Source organism: Rhipicephalus microplus, chromosome 2 (genome assembly GCF_043290135.1).
Source record: "Rhipicephalus microplus isolate Deutch F79 chromosome 2, USDA_Rmic, whole genome shotgun sequence".
Taxonomy (NCBI): domain Eukaryota; kingdom Metazoa; phylum Arthropoda; class Arachnida; order Ixodida; family Ixodidae; genus Rhipicephalus; species Rhipicephalus microplus.
In genome coordinates this window covers 177,645,802-177,671,907 of record NC_134701.1, presented here as the reverse complement: position 1 = coordinate 177,671,907, position 26,106 = coordinate 177,645,802, and positions in this window count along the sequence as shown.

Below are 26,106 nucleotides of genomic sequence, written 5' to 3'. Positions count from 1 at the left end.
TACGGTGTTCGGGTGCTGAACCAAAGGCTTTGGGTTTATTCCCGGCCGCAGCGGTGGCTTATCGGTGGAGACGAAGTGGTAGAGGCACCTCCACTGTGCGATGTCACGGCACGTTTAAGAACACCACTAGGTTTGAATTTACGGAGCTCTCCACCACGGCGTCTTTGCTAATCAAATTAATTATTATTATAATTATTATTATTCCCAGGTGGTCGTTCTACAAAAGAAGCTTTATTTCCGAGAAATCCCCTTGGAGAACCATTTCTTCGAGTTACAAACGGCGGATCGTCAATTTCTCTCTGTTGATCCTTCCGCCGCCTCGCATGAATCCACCGTGGCAAGCAAATTTGCATGAGAGCGTATTATGCGAAAGGCTCCGATGTCCTCGCACACATAGAACAATGGACTAGGCTCGTTCTCCAACAAACAATTTGCAAGTGTTGGAAACACCGGAAGACGCGTTCGAGTGGAACGTCGTCTCCTTCGTGTTATACCACTAGTCCGGGCTACTGCCGGCATTCCCAATAGTATATAGTATAGTGTAGAAGAAGAAATGGATATGGACTGGGCATGAAGTGCGTAGGCAAGATAACCGCTCGTCATTAAGTGTAATAGACTGTATTGAATGATTTGTGGAGTTTAACGTCTCAAAACCACCATATGATTATGAAAGGCGCCATAGTGAAGGGCTTCCTGACTGGATTCCCAAAGAAGGCAAGTGGGTTAGGGGGACACAGAAAGTTATGTGAGCAGCTGAGATTAGGAAGTTTGCGGATATAAAGTGGCAGCAACAAGCACAAAACTGAGTTGACTGGCGGAACATGGGAGATGTGAGAAACGAAGAGGGGGACCTGGGCGCGATCGTCTGGCTACGTTGAACGTCAAGGAATCAACTGAACAAGCCAGCGCCCCTGGCTCATGCTCGTGCCCGCTGCCCCTTCTTCCTCCTTTATTTGCTACACACTCCCGCGGCCGGCAAATTCGAGCACGTTTTGAGAAAGCTCGTAGTGGGTCTGCAGCCAGCAGGTGTTAACCGGCGAAGGAAGGGGTTTGCGCAAGATGATGAAGCTAGTCGAGGCGGGGGCTTGTCTTGCGGAGGGAACCGCCCATTCAAGCTATAGTGTTTAGATGTCTTCGAAGTCACGTTGTTTGACATCCTTAATGTATCGTCTCGAGATCCGGTGTGCCTGCTTCTCTGCTTAGTTCGAATAACGAACAATCGTGCTGGACTGAAAGAACAAGACGTGCTTCGTTTGGTAAAGAGCTTAGTCACCAGCAGACTAACATACTCGCTACCCTACCACAACATGAATAGAGAGGAGAAAGAAAAAGCAGACAAAATAATAAGGATGGCGTATAAAGCAGCTCTGCGACTACCACAAAGCACTTCAACTGCGAAGCTATTAGTGCTCGGACTTCACAATACATTTTACCAGTTGGCTGAGGCGAAAGTAACCACCCAGATTAACCGCCTGCTACAGACGCCAACCAGCAAAAAACTTCTTCAGAGTATCGGCCTCGGTGAACAAGTCCAGGAACATGGAAGAGCTGAGGAATTGTCGTGCTCAGTCTGAGCCTGGTACAAGATATGCCCCCTACCGAAAAACATGGACCCAGTTTTACATGCTAGAAGACATAAAGCAAGAGCCGCTTACATATATAAACAGACAAAATGTTTGAATATGGCGAGATTCACTGACGCTGCACCATATCAAGAAAATGCAAAGAACATGGTGGCCATGGTCACAGACCGAAAAGGAAACTTCACAAGTTGTGCCTCCATATCCCAAGCCTCTATCACAGAAGCGGAGGAGATAGTAGAAATCGCGCTGACAATCAAGGAGGGCAGGGAGCGAAAAGCCCCAATGACAATAATCACAGATTCGAAGGTTGCATGTAGAAATTACGATAAAGGTAGAATATGTATGAAGGCCTTCTAAATTCTAACCAAAGCTCAGAAAGACTTTCCAATTGAATACACCCAATCCATTATGTGGGCGCCAGGGCACGAGGGCGTCACCGGGAACCAGTTTGCGGATGAGGCGGCTCGAGACTTCACAAATCACCGAGCTTCCTTGCACACTGCAATAGAGGATCCAACGCCCCTAGACCCTAGCTTTGGTACAATTCTTCAGTATTACAGGGACAACAGAAAACTGTATCCAGCGCCGCATAAGAAACTCACAGCAGTGGGATCGGAGGCATTACGCAGAATCCAAACAAACACTTACACGAACTTACACAGACTGCATGTGTTCTACCCCACAGCATACAAAGATATATGTCCGTAGTGTGGGGCCACACCAACTCTGTTTCACATCACGTGGGAGTGTACGCATCACAATGAAGAGCACCACAACATGAACAACACAGAGGAACAACGGGAAACACTGCTGTCCAGCTCGGCCTCCCTGCCGAGGCCTCCCTCCCCTCCCCCCTTTTGTTGGAGACTCTGCAGATCATGAGAACCACCTGGTCTCCTATCTTCCTTAATTTGGTCAATCTTGTGTCAATCCAGAGCTATTGGTGAATGTATACACTCTGGACCCTGATTGTACACACCTACGCAGCGTGTTCCGGACTCGAATGCGAGCCCTACAAATCAGAATTAATTCACATTAAACCAGAAGAGACGCGCGGGAAGAACATACCCAGGTTGAGCATGAACTGACAACAAGCACATGCTGAAATATTACGAGGGATGCACAAAACGAACGCACAGCTTGACACAGGATGAGCGCAAACTAACAACTTTCACAACTGTTAGTTCACTCTAAAGTACTGGGCACTCTCTTTCGGAGAGTACTTTCTTGTCCTATATTTCACTCCATTTTAGGAGCGAGGCTCCTTAAGAGCGTCCCGTCGTAATCTTATGTAGCCACCTCTCGTTAGTCCTTAAACCGGCCGTAGAGGGTGGTACTTGTGCATATAATGAAATCCATATACGATGATAAGTGCAAATGGTACTATACTAGAGAACGTTACTTATAGTATGATAAATTATAAAAATAACAGCATATCCATGGAGTGAATGAGGATGAGTGGCGCGAAGCGTCCGTCATTCCGTCCATGCTTCCGGCCATCCATTCGTTCTTGCTTCCGTCCTTCCCTCCCTCCATCCGTCCATCCGATTATCCGTCCATTCATGCATCCACTCATGCGTCCGTCCGCCCGTCCTCTTGTGCGTCAATCCGTGTGTCCCGTCCCGGCGTTCGTCCATGCGTCCATTCATCTGTCTGTCAAACAGCCAGACAGATGGTGGACGGACGCAGCCAGAGGATGATTCCCGGTTTGCCAAGAAAATTTAAAAAATTGCAGAAGTGGAAGCTCCCGCAATGCGTTGACAGCAGTAATGAAGCCACCGTTTGCCCTCCAAAGATCTAGATTGATTGATTATTGATATGTGAGGTACGTCCCAAAACCACCATATGATTATGAAAGACGCCATAGTGGAGGGCTCCGGAAATTCAGACCATCTGGGGTTCTTTAACGTGCACCCAAATCTGAGCACACCCTCCAAAGATCTCAGAAACTTGCTATTTTCTGGTGGTGCCTACTTAGACATCAAGTGGCTTTGTCTTTTTAGTCTAAAACTACGTTACTGAACCATAGTTGTTTCCGAAGAAATAATGCGCAGAGACTAGTATCAGTGACTTGATTTGATTTGATATGTGGGGTGTAACGTCCCAAAACAAACATATGATAATGAGAGACGCCGTAGTGAAGGGTTCCGGAAATTTCGACCACCTGGGGTTTTTCAACGTGCACCCAATTCTGAGACCACGGGCCTACAATATTTTCGCCTCCATCAGAAATGCAGCCGCCGCAGCCGTGATTCGAACCCGTGACCTGCGGGTCAGCAGCCGAGTACTTTAGCCACTAGACCACAACGGCGGGGCAAGTATCAGCGACTTCATCTCAAATTAAATTCGTCCACAATTCAAGGCTTAGAAATGAAGAGTAGTAACACAAGGACGCACTTAGAGCACTATGTGAGGTTGCCACCTTAAACTCGTTGAGTGTGAGAGGAAAACGCACCTTCTCAAGCGCTAAACGTCCACAGCTCATCATGCCCCTAGTAAGATGGCTACCGAAGCCGCCATCTTACGGCCAGCATGGTTTCATTCGTGGGCGAGAATTTCCCCTTCAGCGATTGTTTTAAACCTCCTTGTGATTTGCTGATAAAAAAAATGGCAGATCCCACGTACAGTGGGGATCGATGATATGCAAAGCATGAATGAGAAATGCTGATACGTCGCTTCAAAATCAGCACAACGTTACGAGGTTGAGGTAAATGATGCCGTACATGACTGCCGTGCCATGATTATCATGTTTGGACGTTTCGTTTACCTTAGGCTTCTGTTCACGTCACGTGATACCAAATTTCGTATATGTGGAGCTAGTGAAGCAGCCGCGAGCAAGCTATGAGCGTGGTATGTTGTCATGTTCTTGCATGACACGCGAGTCAGGATTATCATGTTTGCACCAGTCATATATTTCGTCATCTATTGACGTCACGTAATACAAAATTTGGTATATGTAGAGCTAGCAAAACGGCCGCGAGCGCATCATGAAGGGCCCAATATACTCCAATCTAGCGTTGACGCGCGCGCGCGCTAGGCACGGTGACGCTGCGTTAGCAAAACGCGAGCACTCTATAGTCTGACGCCAGGCGCGACCGGTGCGACCAGCTTCCGTCGGCGTGGCCCGACGGCAACTGGTGCGAAATGCAACATGCTGCATTTCGTGCTGATGCGTTACCCAGACAACGCTGCATCTCCCTCTTCTCGTGACGGAGAGACGCCGGACGCACTGAAACGCGCATGCGTCAAAGCAACGCAGCGCGCCGCGTGCCTGCAAGTATATGGCGGGAAGGTAGGAAGGAAAAACTTTTTTTGCAAGGGTGTGGGACAGGGGTCATGAGCTTGATGGGTGGGGCCCTAAGTCCAGGGCTCCACTGGCTGCCGCCACCTGGCTGACGTGACGCAGAAGTGCAAGCTGCACCTCTGGGTCAGAGCAACGCCACCTAGACTATTCACAAGGCACGTTCATACCCCTCTCTCCAGACGGCATACGTCACGATAGTTGTCCGATGTTATGACCGGCACAGCAAGGAGGTGGCTTGCAAAGGACGCTCATCGGCGTAACGGTCAAACGCTGTCCGCGTCCTGCAGGAACGCGGGAGGCGTCTGTGTGCGCCGCAGGAAATGCACATCAGCGTCGCTGGGACACACAGTCAGCGTCTAGCGCGTGCATGGACGGCTTTATAAAAGGAGCGTGTCGGGAGTGCGCTGTGCTCTCTCTCTCTGGACCTCGCTGGCCCACTCGTCTCGAGTGCGCTCTGGGCCCTTGTGATGGAAAGGCGCGTCTGTACGCTCTCGTTGCAATGTACTTCTCTTCCAAATGTGTAAATTAAACGCATCTTCTACTTGTTCGTGAGACGCGTCGCAAGAGTCGTCCTTCGCCGGATCCTGGGTGGCAGCCTCAACCCCTCCCTGGACATATCACCGACTGTCCAGTGGCCGAGGACGCGTCGCTCAGGTGGTGGTGTTGGTCACCCCGCGCACTTTTTTACCCCGAACGGCGGACAAGCCACGACAGGTTTGCCTTTCATCGCTACCTGCTTCGCTGGTTAGACTGCGTTAGGTTTGGTGCTGCATCGCACTGCTCTGAGTCGTCGTCCATTCCCACGTGTCCTATTTTATTGGTGTTGTATTTGTGAGTATGTGATTACACATCGATCAGTGCGACATGGGACGTTGTCATGTTCCCGGGTGCCGCGGCAATTATTACAGTGGTCCCAAAGTGCGCGTTTTCGCATTCCCCAAGGATGAAGCTCGGAAGAAGTCTTGGATAAAAGCCATTTCGCGAAAGTATTTCACACCAAGCATACACTCCAAGGTGAGAAACTGCTGAAGTTTTTTGTCTTACCGGCTCTATCGTATTATTGGCGTTCTGGCTCTGCTACTGTTGATCGGAGCGAGTATCGTGAGTAGTGATGGTAGTTTTGTCGCGCTTCAGGTAGGGCAGTGCGGTAAAATAGAACAGAAATACTCAGGCTCGTGTCAAAGTCCTCATTAGCCCGTTTCGTATGAAAGTAATGAAGTCACTGTTATGTTTGGCGCAGGTCTGTGAACTCCACTTCCTCGAGGTTGACTTCATCACAAAGCTGTCACATTTAGACGCAGCGTCGGGACGGACATTGACAGTCGACAGCGAGAGGGTGCGCCTAGTGTCAGATGCTATACCATCGGTGTTTCCGAACTGTCCGTCCTACCTGAGTACGAATCACAATCGTCGAGAATCTCCTGTCTCGAAACGAGCTCGATTGGAAGACGAGGCCTTGAGCAAAGCGATTAAGGACTCTATATGCGCAAAAAAAGCGAAGTGGAGAGAAATGTTGTGTCCTCTTTCGAACACTTAAGAGGCAAGCTTTCTGCTGTATGCAGTAATGATTTCTGGACCATCAAGGCCAACGATCGTTGTGCGATGTTTCTCCATATCGAAGATAATCCTTCACCGCACGTGAGGTTTTCACTTGCAGTCTCAGCAGGTATGATCAAGCTGGTTTCATTACCTTGCGGAGGCGCAGTTCCAGACGCAGTGCGCGACATCCGGACGTTGTCCTCACTGCTCAAGCAGCTGGAAAACCACATGACTGAGACGCCTGAAGTTGCAAGTCCGTCGAAAACAGCGTCAGTGTTGCAGCATATTGGCTTCTTATTGAATGAACTGTCCCAAGACATTAACACGACCTAAGAACACAGTGCTTTGTTTCGTTTGTTAAATGAGCAAATAGCTCCCGCACTCGCTGCCCCAATTCGTCGCTACAGTGCTGAAACATTAGTGTTTTCTAGCATCCTGCACTCCATATCTCCGCACGCCTATAACTTTGCCAGATCAGCGTCGACGTTGACTTTACCCCATCCTTCAACCCTGCGCCGCGTTTGTTCCAAGTATGGAGGTGATCCACTGAAGGAGCAAAACGAAGCGAACTTCCTCTTCTACATTCGAGAAAGTGTGAAGTGCATGCAGCCGCACGGAAAGACGGTGACGCTAATGGTTGATGAAATTCATATCAAGCCATACTTCGATTATAAAGGGGGCAGAATAGTTGGATCTGCAGCCAATTCTCATGAGGCAGCCACAAGCGCTCATGTTTCCATGCTTCAGTCGCTCTTGTCATCAAACAAAGATGTGCTTCACATTCTTCCTGTTGCTAAAATGACCGCCGAAATTCTACATGAGTTCTGCAAGAAAGTAATTTTAGAAGTGGATTCTATGGGCCTAAGGATCATTGCTGTAATTACCGACAACAATTCCCTCAACCGGAAAATGATGTCGTTTTTCTCAGAGAAACAGGAAGTAAGCATTGTATATCCTCATCCAGCCGACAACAATCGGCCTCTGTTTTATGTCGTAGACCCTGTGCACATACTGAAATGCATCAGGAACAACTGGATGAAGCAAAAAAAAACGAAGGAATATGCTTTTACTTTCCTGAAGTGAGCCTGTCAGGAATATTGCCCGACAGGCCGCCCAGAATGAAAGCAGCATCATTTGAAGCCGTACAGCAGCTGTATGCACTGGAGCAGACATCGCTTCTCAAGCTTGGCTACAAGCTAAATTCCAAGGCAATCAATCCAACACCTATGGAGAGACAAAATGTAAAGTTGGTGTTAAATGTCATTAATCCGTTTGTATCAAACGCACTTGAGACGCGTGGCGATGCCCTTGAAACCACATGTGCCAGTTCAACAGCTCTCTTCATAAACATCATATCGACGTGGTGGAAAATCGTCAACGTGAAGACCCCTTCGAAAGGTCGCCGACTAAACGACACCCTTCAAAATCCAGTGAATTCTACGGTGGATCAACAGCTGGTTTTCCTTAGTGGCATGGTAGACTCGCTGGATGCGTGGAGCAGCGTCAACATGAGCCGTGGCTGCTTGACAAGGGAAACACATTCTGCGTTGAGACTCACTTGCTACTCCCTTGTTGAGCTGTCGCGGTACTGTTTAGAAGAACTGAAGTTCAAGTATGTCTTGCTGGGAAAATTTCAAACTGACACTCTTGAAGATCGCTTCGGTCGCTACCGTCAGCTTGCTGGTGCACAATATCATGTTTCCGTGAGGCAGCTTCTGGAGTCTGAAAAGAAAATTCGTCTGCAAAAGCTGCTGATGCTTCCGCAGCCAGACATCAGCAGCGAAAGTGACACAGAAGTATCGCAACATAACTACTCTGTTCACATCTCAAATGATGAAATTTCCAACCCAAAGCATGACATGGAGGTCGTTGCTTATATCGCTGGATATTGTGCTCATTCAGCTCTGAAGAAGCTGTCATGCGCATTTTGCAGCAGCGTGCTCGTCCTGGAGAGCAGGAACATAGATGTGGAAGGTAACACAATGATTGACAACTTGTCAAGAGGAAGCTTAATGTTTCCGCAGCCATGTACTGTGCACATGGTGCTGGTGACAACGCTTGTTGTCGAAAAGCTCACCAAGGGAGAAAATGCAAAGGCGTTCCTCGCGTCGAACAACCAACGTGGCATTGTAAGCTCCATTACCAAATCACTGCTAGGAGATGTTGAGCTAGAGACTTGTGAAAATGGCCATACCTCTGAGACTATCGTGCGGCATGTAGTGCGTGTTGCAACAAATGTCGCTCTGAACAACTTTTGTAGACTTCAAAATGACACCATCCAAAGCACCTCACAAAAAAGGCAGCTGATAGAAAAATCAAAACCATGAACAAGAAATGAGGTAGGGTGGTTTTAGCCTTTCGTCCTAATAAAAACACTTCTACAAATGCATTTCTGACTATTACAGATTGATCACTAAAGTGTAAAGGCAGGCGTAAACAAATGCAGACCGCGCAGGAACAAAAAATAGAAACACCGGCTTTCAATAAGTGCCCACAGCAGATATAACGAGAACGAGTGGCGACGATGGCCGGGGTGCAGGTGGGCAACTAGCGGGACGTCACGCTCTCCCTGGAGGGGCCTTGTCAATAGTCTAGGTGGTGTTGGTCAGAGCTGGCGAGCTGAGGACCGACGCATGGCGTGGCAACGCCGGCGTCACGCAACGAAATGAACGCCGGTGAGCACGCGCGCCGCATCACGTTGAAATGTATTGGCGTCTTGACTATGGCATGTAGTCATGTTCTCACATGACACGCATCTCATTATTATCATGTTCGCACCAGTCACATACCTTCCTCATGCACTGACGTCACGTAATGCCAAATTTGGTATAAGTGAAGCTAGCGAAACGGCCGCGAGCGCATCATTAGTGAGGCATGTAGTCATGATTTTCATGTTAGGGTCTGTCGCTTGTGTTCGCCATGCAATCGTGTCACCATACTAATTTTGCAACATGTCATGTGAACGAAACCACCGCATGAGCGGCAAGACCATGAAATGTAAATCATGACATTGATGGCACACATGTTATGATTTTCATGTTATTACTAATCAACTATGTTATTCATTAAGTCATGTTATGCCATACTAAGTTTGGTATCGATATCATTATCTAAACGTCCGGGAGAGCTAAAAGTCGTAGGCGGCTAGATAGATAGATTGATACGCTCGAAGTCGCCGAAGTTCGCTAAGAAATGCTTCGCATTTAAAATAGGACAGGGTAAGCAATTATGACTTGTGCTGACTCATCATATCAATCATCACAACAACGCAACCCGCGCTTCACTCGCAGGTGGTGTGTGCACATTTAAGATCACACGAAGTGGTTGCAGCACTGCTGAGGATTTGCTAGAGCTTTGAATAATGGCATCAGAGAAATCGTGAGGAAAAAAATGACGTTCACATATCAGAAGCCAACTAGCCCAACAGTGCGTGCTAAACAGTCTTTTTCCAAGTCATTCCATGGGGAAAGCCTGTGTTTGTAAGAACTTTATCGTTTGGACAGCATGTGCCCAACGAAACAATTAACAGCTGAATACTTTCGTCTTCGTTGTGCGCGTTTGGGCGCATACACGGATCTCCGGGTAAAGCCCTTTGCCTGTCGACTCAGTGCTAATGGGCACTTGTTCAGGTGACTAACCTGCGCATGCACAGTGGTAGTGACGCTACGAGTGCCATGTTTTTTGGGGGTGTTACGATCGGCACATAGGCAGACGAGAGAGTAGCGTTCTTTAATCCTCAAATAAGTTGCCGAAGTGTTGCAGGCCTGTGTTCGCCATGTATTGTGCTTCCTAGCAGTGAAGCGAGGTGCAGTTCAGTCCCACGTCGTAAGTTGTTCCATGAGACGACCCCAATGGTTTCCGCAGTCGTAACATCTTCCTGAAAGAGACAGCGGCATCGGCCCCGATGACAGTGGTTGGGTGGACCTTTTGAATTATGGTGCAGCACACATTTCGATTAATCCTGTCGTCTGAGCGTGAGGCCTCTCACCCAGCGACAGTGACACGACAAGGAAAAACCACGTTGGCGCCGCATTGCAGTGAAATGAGGACATTTACCGGGGCTGGTGTGGGCGTCACTTTCGAAAGTAGTATGGGACATGTTATTCGACAGTGCGGTCTGGACCCATTCCCTGATCTAGAGACCTGGGTAGAAAGCACTCTTTATAAACAGCCACCTAGCTCATTCGAGAGAAATCTCTCACAATCTAAATAAACCATCTCTTAAGTTCAACTTCCTCCAGCATCTACATCTTCATCCCGGGTCTCCAGCGCCCGTTAACGCCGGTCGCAACAGGGGCACTGGGTAGCGACATTTGCAAATTACCGCAAAAAATACCTAACCCCCAAATTTTTCCATTGACTTGCAACTACGGAGGCCACTGGCCCCCAGTTTCTCGTTGGTCAATCTTCACTGGAGGCGCTGTTCGGAACAGAACTAAAGGTAGCATATACAGTGAACATTAAGTAGAGAGGTCCTGCTTCCAGTCGGTGGCGGTTGCACTGGATCGTTCCTGATAAGCGGACTTTGTTGTTTATAACCTGTTTTCTTTAAACATTCTCGCATAATCTGTTTTGTTATCTCTACTAAAGAGTGTGCTTGCTTAACGCGATCAAGTTGGTCATTATGTGAAATAGGAGCGCGGGTTTTAAAGGGGGAATCGACGACCACCTGGCTGCAGCACGCAGCCGTAAGGAAACCCGTGCGGGTGTTCGAGAAAGAAACCTTCTAAGCTGTCGGTCACGAACAGTAGCTATACGGTGTTCGGGTGCTGAACCAAAGGCTTTGGGTTTAATCCCGGCCGCAGCGGTGGCTTATCGGTGGAGACGAAATGGTAGAGGCCCCTCTACTGTGCGATGTCACGGCACGTTTAAGAACACCAGATGGTTTGAATTTCCGGAGCTCTCCACCACGGCGCCTTTGCTAATCAAATTAATTATTATTATTATTATTCCCAGGCGGTCGTTCCACAAAAGAAGCTTCACTTGCGGGAAATCCTCTTGGAGAACCATTTCTTCGAGTTACAAACGGCGGATCGTCAATTTCTCTCTTGATCCTTCCGCCACCTCGCGTGAATCCACCAAGCAGATATGCATGAGCGCGTATTATGCGGAAGGCTGCGATGTCCTCGCACACATAGAACAATGGACGAGGCTCGTTCTCCAACAAACAATTTGCAAGTGTTGGAAATACCGGAAGACGCGTTCGAGTGGAACGCCGTCTCCTTCGTGTTATACCACTACTCTGGGCTACTGCCGGCATTCCCAATAGTATACCGGTACCACGTGTAGAAGAAGAAATGTATATAAGCTGGGCATGTAGTGCGTCGGCAGGATAACCGCTCGTCATTAAGTGTACTTGACTGTATTGAACGATTTGTGGAGTTTAACGTCTCAAAACCACCATATGATTATGAAAGGCGCCATAGTAAAGGGCTTCCTGACTGGATTCCCAAAGAAGGAAAGTGGGTTAGGAGGACACAGAAAGTTATGTGAGCAGATGAGATTAGGAAGTTTGCGGATATAAAGTGGCAGCAACAAGCACAGAACCGAGTTGACTGGCGGAACATGGGAGATGTGAGAAACGAAGAAGGGGACCTGGGCGCGATCGTCTGGCTACGTTGAAGGTCAAGAAATCAACTGAACAGGCCAGCGCCCCTGGCTCATGCTCGTGCCCGCTGCCCCTTCTTCCTCTTTTATTTGCTACACACTCCTGCGGCCGGCAAATTCGAGCACGTTTTGAGAAAGCTCGTAGTGGGTCTGCAGCCAGCAGGTGTTAACCGGCGACGCAAGGGGTTTGCGAAAGATGATGAAGCTAGTCGAGGCGGGGGCTTGTCTTGCGGAGGGAACCGCCCGTTCAAGCTAAAGTGTTTAGATGTCTTCGCAGTCACGTTGTTTGGCATCCTTAATGTATCGTCTCGAGATCCGGTATGCTTGCTTCTCTGCTTAGTTTGAATAACGAACAATCGTGCTGGACTGAAAGAACAAGACGTGCTTCGTTTGGTAAAGAGCTTAGTCACCAGCAGACTAACATACTCGCTACCCTATCACAACATGAATAGAGAGGAGAAAGAAAAAGCAGACAAAATAATAAGGATGGCGTATAAAGCGACTTTGCGACTACCATAAAGCACTTCAACTGCGAAGCTATTAGTGCTCGGACTTCACAATGCATTTGATGAGTTGGCTGAGGCGAAAGTAACCACCCAGATTAACCGCCTGCTACAGACGCCAACCGGCAGAAAACTTCTTCAGAGGATCGGCCTCGGGGAACAAGTACAGGCACATGGAAGAGCTAAAGAAGTGTCGTGCTCAGTCAGAGCCTGGTACAAGATACGTCCCCTACCGAAGAACATGGACCCAGTTTTACATGCTGGAAGACGTAAAGCAAGAGCCGCTTACATATATAAACAGGCAAAATATTTGAATACGGCGAGATTTACTGACGCTGCACCATATCAGGAAAATGCAAAGAACATGGTGGCCGTGGTCACAGACCAAAAAGGAAACATCACAAGTTGTGCCTCCATAGCCCAAGCCTCTATCACAGAAGCGGAAGAGATAGCGATCGCGCTGGCAATCAAGGAGGGCAGGGAGCGAAAAGCCCCAATGACAATAATCACAGATTCGAAGGTTGCATGTAGAAATTACGATAAAGGTAGAATATGTATGAAGGCCTTCTAAATTCTAACCAAAGCTCAGAAAGACTTTCTAATTGAATACACCCAATGCATTATCTGGGCGCCAGGGCACGAGGGCGTCACCGCGGGAACTAGTTTGCGGATGAGGCGGCTCGAGGCTTCACAAATCACCGAGCTTCCTTGCACACTGCAATAGAGGATCCAACGCCCCTAGACCCTAACTTTGGTACAATTCTTCAGTATTACAGGGACAATAGAAAACTGTATCCAGCGCCGCATAAGAAACTCACAGCAGTGGAATCGGAGGCATTACGCAGAATCCAAACAAACACATACACGAACTTACACAGACTCCATGTATTCTACCCCACAGCATACAAAGATATATGTCCGTGGTGTGGGGCCACACCAACTCTGTTGCACATCACGTGGGAGTGTACGCATCACAATGAAGAACACCACAACATGAACAACACAGAGGAACAACGGGAAACACTGCTGTTCAGCTCGGCCATTGTTGATCAGCGCTGGCTGGTCCAACGAGTAGAGATGATGGCTAGGGCCAGTGGAGCCCTGGAACAGGGGCCCGACCATTTGGAATGCTCCGCGTTATGCGCAAATAAAGTTTTCTCTCCCTCTCTTGCTTTTCTGCTTAGTGCTGCAGGTCGCGTCGACACGATGCCGCAACTCACGCTGGTGGCTTTTGCGTTTTTTACGTCGCTTCTTGTAGTACGATGAGTCTGACTTTAGCCTGCTCTTGTACATTCGGAAATCTTCCTGATAATCATCGTTATTCTTGGGCTGTTTGCGTTTCGTGTCAAGCCTGTGATGGTGCTTCGCGAATAAGCTCCGCTTGATCACTTCGGGTGTCAGGTGGTCATAATTGTGTGCCTGGCTTGCAGGTGGTTCTGATCTGAGTGAAGAATTCATGGTCGACGACGATTCCTTTTCGTTCGACGAGGATGAAAACGATGCCGAAGTGTTTTGGTTCCGTCGGGCAGTGACGTGACTAAATGTGGGAATCTCGGCCACGTTCAGACGCAGTGGAGGTTTGTCTACGCGCTCTGTGGCCGTTAGCGGATTGTCGGCGTCCGTCCCGGCGCCGCAAACGATGGCGCCCATCAAGCTGACGATTTCGGGTGCACGAGTACGACACATGACTGCGTTTTTGGAGACGTCGCTGCGAGATTATCCCGACGACACTTCAATCAATGGTGTGCACGTTTCATTTCACGAGAGTCCTCGTTTCCACCGGTTTCCTGCATGAGGTGCGTGGCATAGTGCTGGAGCTGTGCGGTGTGGCGCTCGTACATCCAGCGCAGGTCTCTGGCGTCAGGCGCCATCTGCTTGTGATGTTTGGTGGCGTCGTAGACGGTCATGGGGTGCATATCCTGAATTGAGTGCGGCTCGTAACGGCGCTTCTGCTCGCTGCTCTGCGGGTGCATGGGGCCCGCGACGGGCAGTACGTGCGTTTGCTCTCTTCGTCTGGGAAGTGGGACTGCTTTCGCAAGCTGTGGTTCAGGCCGTGAGAAACCGGGTCCTTGTAGTCTATGTTCATGGTGCATCCGGAGTTTCTCTTTGTGATCGAACTCTCTACGGCGTAACTTATAGTGACAAGTGCTTGCACAGAAGCACCGTGTATGGCTGGGAAAGTGATGGGTTTTTCTTCATGTACCCAAAACTCGTTTGAGTTGTAGTTGGCGTTGAAGTCGTGAGGCCCGTCAAAAGCGAAGCCGCAGCCTGGGGCGACGAGGAGGCGAGAGGAGCCGTGAGGCTGGTCGCAATTGAAGTCGTGGCCTGCTGCGATGTCGTGGCCTGCGGTGACGTTGAGGCGAGAGGAGTCGACAGACCGGGCGAAGACGAAGTAGCTGCCTGCTTCGATGTTGTTGCGACTCCGGTTCCTGTGGGTCTCAGTTTGGTAGCGGGCCCCCGACCAAGGAACCATCGTCGAACAAGTCAGATAAGGCGCTCGTAACACGACAACAATTTATTTACATGTTTAGTAACTGAGAATTCGAAAAGAGGTCATGAGGTGATCAAGTAGAAGTCGAGAACTGTACATGAGAGCTGTTAAACTGTAGAACTTCAAATATACAAAAGTCTTCCGCTTATATAGCGCCTCGTTGCCAACCCTGGGTGCATTGTCCGCGGCTTCCGCCTATAGACTCTCCGTGGTCTAGGTGCTCCACCCACGAAGGAGGGGAAAGACACCACAAAATGCATGTGGAGAGGGCACAGTCTACACGATGCCCAAATAAGGTCACAAACGCACTGCACCGACGTTTTCGCACACGTCACCAAGTTTCGCGCACGTCCGATGATATTGGCTTCCAAGATTCTTCTGGCAGCTGGGTGAGGTTCGAAAAACCGGCTGCCAGTACACCTGTCAAACTTGCCTGACTGTGTTTGGGTAAGACAATGTAGTGGTGTGCCAGCATATCGTCAAAATATGCCACCCCATTCAGCCGACTCTATGGAGAAAGGGGGAAGGTAGAGTAGTCAACTAATCCCTCGTCGTCGAGGCGGGCTCCCGCAAGGGCTGCAGCAGCTAGTGCCCTTTTATTTTCTTCCACCCCACATTCCATTCTTCGTCGTTTGCTAGAAGTTGCGGCTGAGCTGCGAATATCCCGGGCTCCGCTTCTCCTCGCCAGTTGCAGCCACAACCAGTTTGGCTTAAGCTTTCAGCCTGAACTGCAAATACCATGCTGGTTCCGAGATTTTCAGATCCTCGGTGACATCGAAAATGGCCCAGCTGTTTCCTTGTCTGCCTCGAAAGCCTTGCATAGAAGTGTGGCAGCTTGGGCTAGTTGGTATGGCATGACGATAGTTATAGCGCGAGAACAAAACGACGACACCTGTCTTTCGTGTCCTTCTTGTATCAGTGTCGTCGTTTTGTTATCGCGCTATAACTATCGCCTTGCACGGAGTGGAGCTCACAATGGTGTTTCTTGGCTTATGCGTTTTCTTTGCGCGAACCGGTCCTGGACCCCTTGTTCACGTTTTGCTGCCCCGCCGCGGTGGTCTAGTAGCTAAGGTACTCGGCTGCTGACCCGCAGGTCGCGGGTTCGTATCCCGGCTGCGGCGGCTGCATTTCCGATGGAGGCGGAAATGTTGTAGGCCCGTGTGCTCAGATTTGGGTGCACGTTAAAGAACCCCAGGTGGTCTAAATTTCCGGAGCCCTCCACTACGGCGTCTCTCACAATCATATGGTGGTTTTGGGACGTTAAACCTCACATATCAATCAATCAATCATTGTTCACGTTTTGCTGACCGGAAACCAACCCGTCTTGACGGCACATCCTTGCTTGGAATGCGTCAAAATATTTTCGTCCCGTTCACAAAGACCGAAATACTTCAAAATGATGACGTTCATGGCAATGTCGCGGCGAGAGGGGTCGTGAGGCCGGTCGCAAGCGAAGTCGCGGCCTGCTGCGATGTCGGTACGAGGGGGGCTGCGAAGCCGGTCGAAAGTGAAGTTGCGGCCCGAGAGGGGATGGTGGTGAACCCTGGTGCATGTTCTTGTTGTACCGAGGCATTGTTGGCACACTGTGAGCAGTTCGTTAGGCTGTTGATGTCGCACAGAGAAGTTAGGTGTCGTCCCACGCATCGGTTGGATTGCAAGGTTCTGGCGGTGCAGCGATCAAATGGTTGCGCTTGCCGCAGCGAAAGCATAGCTTCTCTTCGTGAAGCCGCTTCCGCATCTCTTTCTGAGGTAGACGTTCGGAGCAATCTTAGATAGTAGGGAGCTTTAGTGCTGGGTACCCAAGCGGCTTGCGTACCCAGGACGTTGGGGCGGCGGTATTGCGCATGCGCGAAACCCCAAACAGATGCGTCGCAAGATCGCTGGGGCGATGGGGCCATGCGTCCGTGCGGCCATAAACAACGCTGCAACCACTGGCCTCCTAGCAGAGATAAGTTACTCTGGCGCATCACGTTATCTTCACGGCGAGCAAAGCCGAGACTGCCCACTTTGACTTTTAAGTTTTAAGCGCAAATATTATAGTGGCTAGCCACTATACAAATAGCATGGCACAAACGCGCTAAATCTCGGACAGCATGGATCAGCCGCCTTGTAAAGTCCACCTTCGCATGAACTCACGGTGTCCGCACTGCAGATACTCTAGCCGTCGAGTTAGAATAAGCCAAAGTGCGAACACTTATAGCGATTACACGGTTTCAGCCAGATTTCCAAAGCTAGAATGGCCTGGAACATAGAAACTAAAAATATGCCAGCCCCCCCACCAGATGAATAGGTGGCGCCATCTGGCGCGGCCATAGTGAAACAGATTACCACAACATTGTTATTGCACACACATTGTGCATTTTACATCTGGTCCGAAAACTGCGCAGCGGCAATATTACAAATGAGTAACCTTTTTATTCATTTTCACCTCAAAAACATTACGCGTAAGCTCACATGTTCATGACTGTGGTTGCACGAAGTGTCACAAGATGTCGACACTGTCGTTACAGTAACCTTGTATTTTTCACTTTTTTTGCGTATACCAGATTACTGTACACAATAAAAAAGGTGTCCTGATCACTATGTATGTTTAATTTAACATTTTAAATCATAAAAAGACTTAAATAATACTTATGCGACAAGACACTATGGCACTGCGGGCGCGTGTGAACTTCGTGCGGTTTGCGTTTGCGTGCGTGCCACCGTGGCGCCAACTGAAAGGCATTCCGGTTGGGTATGGGTTGGGCACGCAACGCCGCGCGCTCCCAAGCCCGCATCGCCCCAAGAGAATGTGTACCCAGGACTAAAACTCCCTAGTGTGTTCGGGAGAGGTGCTCAGGACGCAAGGGTGCGAGGAGATTAAACTTATGCTGCTAAAGACGTAGTGGAGGGCAAGGGCGGCTGTGGTGCCCGCAAGTCTCGCTGCGAAGACCTCCGGCCTGTTGACGATATCTGTTCCTCGAGACCGCTTTCTTCCCATATTTCCACTTGCACTTTCTTGAAGCTCAGGAGGTCTTTTACTTGTGACCGGGCTTCCTGGGATGCTGTGGCGTTCTCAGTTAGCATGGCTTTCTTCTGCCGTAAGCTATAGAGTATAGGAGCGTTGCACAGGGGCGTGGCCCACGAGATGGCGCCAGCGTCGAAGAGGCAGCGCATCCATCTTTGTGGTCTCCCTCCCCGCCGCGGGCAAGCAGTCGCAGAACGTACACTATAGTACGAGGTACACTCACGGCTGCGTGCCTGTGCAAGATTCCTGTGCTCATAATGGTGAACTGTGCCTTATTTGGTTGCTACAATCACTCGAGTGAGAAGGCTGGTCATGAGAATGCGTCTGATGTCGGCTTTTTTTTTTTCTTCCATACCTAGAATGATCGTAAACCAATCGAAAAGGTTTGGATGGTTCAGCCACACAATATACCACGTGTGCGTTAAACATTTAATTTCCGATAAGTGTTCAGAACCTATGCAACATCTTAGAGGTTCGCGTTTGTGGTGGAAAACTTGGGTTTTCCCGACGTGCTATGCAGCTTTGCCTACGCAGCAGGAGACGAGCGCGCGCACTACGACCGCGATCGCTGCTTATCAGCGGTATCATTCAGGTAGGTGCTACGTGTTACTGATTTATCTGTGTTAGTAAACAGTCAGCGACGCAGTGCGTTCTCGTTTACCAATGCTTTAAAGAGCTGAGCACATTAACGTTGATCAGTTACAATCGAGACTATGTGATTTCTGGGTGCGCAACTGCCCGACGCGCGTCATTGGGCCCTGCAGCAAAGAGCATTTTTGATCGCAAGCGGCTTGGGCTCAACCATTAACAAACTATGACAATTGTATCACCTCACATGCTCTTGCAAATGGTGAAGCCCTTCCACACAAAGAATTCGGGAAACGACACCACCGCGGTGAAAAAAAAAAGAATTATTCGTCCGAGCACTAAGCAAGGAAAAGCAGTCACGTTTCCGACGACGACGCGGCGGCCGTCTCCGAGGTCTCTAACTCGATGCTGTTGGACCCATCCGCTAGTGACATAGTTTTGGGTGTCCACCAATTAACAGGCTTTAAGCTCGTCCCTTGTTGCAAAGCTTGTGCCGCCAACAAGGTGGTCCTTAATGTCCGTGAGCTTGATGCGGGAATAACACTTCAAATCCCACACAGCTTCATCGCTGCTGAAGTCGAACGGGTCGATATCCGCCGCAAATGTGATCCTTATGTTCATAGCAAAGTTTCGCTGGACTTCGAAACTCACGCGCGTAAGCACTCAGTCGAATTTCACCACGTTGGTACTGTACGCAGCGGCACGCACACAACCTCTCACTGCCGCTCGCCGCTCCAAAAAGGGCGCGCTTAGACCATTGACATGGCGGTAGAGGCAAACGCCGCTAGCGCCTCAAGCGGATGACGTCACGTGCAACCCTCCTATACTGAGGTCCGGAGGTAACGCCTTTAAGAGAACACGCCTCAGCACCGCGGCGTACTCGCCTGGAGATGCTCCGAGACCTTCAAGGGCGTTGATGCGGAATGTGGCTTCATCAAGTAGATTTCTTAACAGAGTTACGTTTCCGGAACTTTGGACTGGTGCGATTGATAGCAAACTGTCGAGAAGGTTGTCTACGAGCATGTCGCCATGACCGAAGCGGTCCGACAGGATCTGAATGGCGACGCCATAGTTCGCTTCGGCCAGGCGAACACCTTGAATGGCTACCTTCGCTGCCCCAGTCAGGTATGTTAATAGGTATTGGAACTTGTCAATTTTCGGTATCCAGTCGTTGTTGTGGATACTGGCTTGAAACTGGTCCCAAAATCCTTGCCAGTCGCGTCACTCACCTGAGAAACTCGGTATGTGCAGCTTGGGCAGTGCGAGGCGAGACGGCATCGTGGGAGTCTGAAGGCCGGGCGAAGGTAAGGTTGCGGTTGGCTGCGATGTGCCTGCGAGGGGGGCACTGAGTGAAGCGATTGTGACGTCGACGTATCCGGGTGGGGTTGGCGATTGCGACTTGGTTGCGCGTCAAACCCTTCCTTTAGCGCGGATGACCCGATTTTCGTATTCGCTTGCTGCGGTCAAGTCTGCCTCGACGTCCTCACCGTGTAGCGCAGCTTGAATATCCGTGTCGAAGGTTGTGAGGTGGGCGTGTTTCGCCACAGGGATTTCGATGAACTCCTGGAGCCTGTGAGCAGGGGCCATCGAGTCTGCCAGTAGGGTGTCGAGAGTCGATATTGCCTTGGTGATCGCTGTCCGGTAGAGGCCGCGCTGTACTCGGAGTTGATTCATTGTCGATGTCGGAGGCCAGACGACCGGGTATGTTTCGGCACTAGAACGAAGTGTCAGAAATGAAGAAGGGGACCCGGACGCGATTGTCTGGCTGCGATGAAGATCAAGGGAACGACTGATGATGATGATGGACCTTAAGCTTTGCTGGCACTCGCCCACAAAGGGGGATTGGCCAAGAACCGGGCGGCAGGATCATCAAGTGTGCTAATTCAGGTAGTCTCGTAGCCGTAAATAATAACAATAGGCTAAGAGGGTAATCTCTTTGTTGCCCTTATGTACTCGCACACAGCAGAGAAAACCTCCCTGTGGCTATAACCTAATGTAATCCCTCCGAAGAATAAAATTAGTTCCACGTTTATTTTTAAACCTAGCTTCTCAATTGGTTCGACCAGGTATCTTTTCCTTTGATAAGCATAACGTTGACAGGATAAAAAGAAATGATCTATTGATTCCGATTCCTTGGAAAAGAGACACAACGGAGATGCTGTTAGTCCAGCTTTATGTAGGTAGTAATTCAGATGCAGAATTCTGCATCGTAATCTGGTGATTGTAATTTCTAACTGCCGAGATACACATCACTGTTTGTTCCAGCAATATCTTAGATGTACGAAGTCTCTTGACTTTATCCAAAAATAATTTTTCTATTTCTTTGTGCAAACAAGCCTTTCTATATCTGAGTGCTGTTACGTAGGCGAAATCAGGTAAAATAGGTAAGAGTGGTCCGCTTAAAGATGATTTGGCTAACGAGTCTGCCATCTCATTTGGATAAATTCCGCAGTGGCCGGGTATCAAGAGCAAGTGAAATTTTTTCAGGTTTTCTGGTAATAAACTGCTAATAATACTCAAGAATGTCAAATTTTTTGCTTTAGATAGTGCAGTGCATACTGACAGAGAATCGGTAAGTATGACCGCTTCTGATTCGCTCGCAGGAAGTTTACGGAGTGCTAGAATTATGGCAAATAATTCAGCGATGAATATAGGCGTGTAATCTGGTAATCGAACTGAGCAAGACCAGTCGAGAGAAGTACAGAAGATGCCTATTCCAGCCTTTTCGTTCAATACGGATGCATCCGTCGCAATAATGTTGTTTATGGACAGATGAGTCAAGTAATCTTTTAACCGAATATTTAAATATTGAAGGGGCAGTTGTTTCGCATTAGAGGGGAAAATATCATCAAATTTAATTTCAAGTTTTGAATTAGGTGTCTTCGTTATGCAAATCTGATAAATATTTACATTGAGAGGCTCTAGCAACGCTTGGACGAACCTTATCTGAGGGGAGTGTAGTCTAGACCATTGTGTTCCAAAGAATGCGGTTGGTTCTTGAATAAAAACGTATGAAGCTTGTCGCAGAGGCGAATTGTATATTTTTAAGAAAGTTTGAACGGTAAGCATTCTAAACCGAGTTAACAAAGGTGGAAGGCGCGCTTCCACATACAAAACATTATTTGCCACAAATTTTGGGAGTGCAAGACACAAGCGCAAAGCTTCTCTTTCTAATAAAATTAATTGTCTCATCTTGTAAGCCGCACTGCCTGAAAATAATACACACCCGAATTCCATAATAGGCCGCACATACATCTTCTAAATCATTATCAATGAACTCCTACGCAATCCTATTTTTCTGTTTCCCAATTTGCGTAACCACCCCAAGGCACGTGACGCTTTACAGCCAACCTCGTCTATATGGATTTTCCAATTTAGCGTCCTATTATATACGATGCCTAGGTATTTCAGGAAATCGACCTGGGGAATGAGCTCGGTACGATACATCAGGGAAATGTTGACACGATCCTTAAAAGAGAATGGCAAAAGCGCACTTTTTTTTTGACGTTCAATGACATATGGATATTGTCAAGCCATCCTTCTAGCATGTTCATGTAATTCTGTAATGCCTGATACAATGAGTGCAGATCACTGTTTGTCGCGAAGAAAGCAATATCATCTGCATATACGTAAATTTGGATATCCTGATGAGTTGGAATGGAACTTAGTAATATGTTGAATAACACCGGAGATAATACTGAGCCCTGAGGTACACCTCGTGTCTGCTTATATATTTTAGAAGAGCATCCATTCAAGAAGCAATAAAATTCTCTGTCTTTCACAAAATCTGTAATCCATGCTGTTATATATTTAGGAATGCGATAGTCTTTCATCTGCTGGATTAGGATAGAATATTCCACTTTGTCGTACGCTTTAGCTAAGTCTATAGTGACTAGTGCACAGTATTCGCGGCGATGCCGAGCCAGCTGTATGCGACTTTCCAAATCCACATGTGCACACCAAATGGAGTATCCCGATCTAAAGCCAATTTGTCTGGGGTTTAGTATTGCATGTTCATTGATGTAGTTTATTATACGGGCATTTAAGACTCTCTCTACAAGCTTGACCAGATTAGATGTCAATGAAATAGGCCTTAGGTTATCCAGAGTAAACTCCATTCTCTGTTTCTTAAGTATCGGAATTATTTTGGAAAGCTTCCAATCGGCCGGAATCTAAGAATTTTTCAGTGAATAATTAACTATATTATGAATTTCATGTGGCAATATTTCGTATAGCACTTTAATCATTGTAGAGGTCACCCCATCAGGTCCGGGAGCAGCGGGCGGTAAGCTCTTCATCACATCCGCCAGTTCAGCTAAAGATACTTCCTGGAAATCACAATCCACCCTTAATTTCACCATGGACTTTGGCATAATTGTCGTAAACCTGGTTTGCAAGCCTTTAGCAATATTTTCCAAGAATTCAGAGAGTTCGCGAGGAGACATAATGTTGGAATGACTGCTCTCTGTCTGTGGAATCATTTTTCTCGCACGTAAAAACCTGAAAAGCATTTTCTTAATTTTAGACTTAGACAGATAATTAAATTTATTCATATCATAGTCTTGTTTTGCTTTGCGCACTAGACGCTTAAACTCGGCGGCCATGAATTTATAATCACTCCAATTTTTGGGGCATTGGTTAATTAACAGCTTTTTCTAAGCTGCTTTTCGCTTTCTATACCCCCTGACGCATTCTAGATTCCACCACGGGCTAAAAGATCCCGCTGTGTTCGAGTTTACAGTAAACGTTGAATTTTTTAGTGATCGTTTCAACACCGCACATAGACTCATAGCTCTAAGGTCTTCCTGCATTTCCTCGCCCAAAGTTAACGTAGATTTTAAGTCTTTTTGTAATTTAGCATAATTTACGAATGAGCCAACTTTCCCTGCCAAACTAAACATCGGGAACTTAATTTCAAACGTAATGGGAAGGTGGTCGCTGTTTGTAACCCAATCTAATATATTCCACGAGGATATGCTTAAAGTGGAGCGGGAAAATGTTAAATCAATAGTCGATTTAGAGTTACCTCTTACAAATGTAGCAACGTGTGAGTTCAAGCACGAAAAGTTATTATCAAGCGTCCATTCCCACAAACGTCTTCCGCATACATCAGATTTGAAGCCCCAAGACACATGGTGTGAATTGAAATCACCACACAGTACTATTTCTTTTCTGCATGAAGCTACCATAACATCGAGGCATCTCGTGTCTTGAACTCCCGCAGGAAAGTATACATTTGCAAAAGAGAAAGGCGAGCAGTCTGGTAGTGTTATGTCTAACACCAGAATTTCGTAATTCGTATCCATACACTGATACGATATCTTGGCTCTGTGACTAAATTTAGTTGATATTAAGAAAGCCAGACCGCCACCTCTACTCGGCCGATCCAGCCGTATTAATCGATAATTTTTCATGTAAAATTTTTTACCGTTACCAAGCCAGGTTTCCTGAATGGCAATTATGTCGGGAGAAATTTGCGAAGAAATATATTGTAAACCTGTAGTTGCCGACCAAATAGACCGGCAGTTCCGCTGCAGAATTTTTAGGGAAGCTATTTTGATGCTATACCGGCAGAAGAAACTGCCTGATCCAGAATATCTTTTTTCAAGAAATAATTTTTTGAAAGGTTCTCAAAGAAGTCTTTCTTTGACAAGTATTTCTTGGATTTTGGGTTCTGAGAAGACTATTTAGAAGGGGGAGATCTGTTACGTTTCAAAGTTCTTAGAGATTCTGTGTCCATATCTGTAAAGTCTCCTGAATCATCTGTCACAGGTTCTGACTCAGCCTGAACTCTATTTTTTGAAGGTCCTGCTTTCGGAGAGATAGATCTATGATTGACTGTCTGATTTTTCTCCTCTGTACCCCTTGAAATCAACAGAGCGTGCGAATCCTGATTTTGCACAGAAACTGTACCAATGATTTGTGTCAGCTGTTGTGTTAACATATCAGCCAAGGCTTCAAAAAGAGTAGCTGCCAGACGCTGCATTGCCTTTTCAGTGGACTTTTCAATAGCCTCAGTTATCGACTTTGCAAGCGATGCATCCATTGCCGCTGTGTGCCGGGATGTTATGCCTGCGTAACCTTTCGATCTTTCATGGATTTCTGCTACCGTCTCCCTCCTAGAGCAACGCCTGCGTTCTATGATTTCTAGAACACCCATTTCTCTTTCTTTTGCGCCACATTCAGCAGAGTCTGAAGGGTGCGCTCCATTACACAAGCAGCACTTCTGGTCATCGGATTTGCAATCGCAGCTGTCATGACTCTCTCCGCACAGACGACATCTAGCCTGTGATTTACATCCTTTCACGCTGTGGCCGAATCGCCAACATTTTGAGCACTGCAAAGGTTTCGGGAAAAGTGGTTCTACTTTGTAGATTAGCGGCCATGCCCTAATTTCTGTTGGCCTAACTCTTCCTGCAAAAGTTACTATAACTGATTCAGTAGGCGATTTCGTTTTATCGGTCGTTCGGGTGCATCGATAGACTGAAACTGCCCCAGCTACAGCAAATAAGTCAAGAATTTATCGAGGTGCCAGACTCGTATCCACCCCACGGACTATGCCCTTCGTACATGCAAGATGAGCTGGAATCGACTGAACGAGCCAGCGCCCCTGGCTCGTGCTCGTTCCCGCTGCCCCTTCTTCCTCCTTTATTTGCAACAGGAGAGGCCATTGTGCTGCAGTGGACGTTGTCAGGCTGATGATTATGATGATGATGACCACCTACATTCATTAGAATAGCTTGGAAATGCATAAAATTAACTGACAGTGTTCCTTATGAGTGCGTTAAAGTGACACGAAGGAAGTCATTCGGTGTGTTAGTTACCTCTAACGTAAATTTCAACAAATAACTCGGCGCTTACTTTGTTTTATATTATTATTGTTATAAGTGCGTCAATCACTCCCACTGTACTACACCTGTCATGTAACCATCGCAGTGACACTGATGTTTCGCTGGCACTGTCATATACACATGTCACTGTCGTATAAGATATAATCTCCTCACTGCCGATCAATCTGCCTGGATTAGCATCTTATCAGTCATTCTCTACAAGTACCCACTACACCGTGTGGCGTCATTTTGCGAAGTAGGCACTACGCGTCCGTCTGTAAGGCAATGCGCACCCACGTGGCTGCCCAATGTGTTGATGTTGTAGCTGATGATGATAATGAATTTTAACTTTACCTCTTGTAATTCGCGTCCCAGAATCGTACAATCGCGCCAGGTGTCGCGCAGACTACAAAGATTCTAGCCATTATTCATCATCATCATCAGTTATGGAAGTGGCAAAAGCTAACGTATAGGTGCAACCATTGCCTTACATGCGCGTCAGTGCTGCGCATCTTTATTGAATTTATTTTAAAGACGATAAGTCTTTCTTGGGGACCTTCGACGCAAGAATTTCGGTCTGTCTTTCTGTCTGTCTATCTGTCTGTACATTTGTCTGTTTGTCCACTTTTAACGGCGTCGGGTACTTGAAATGGT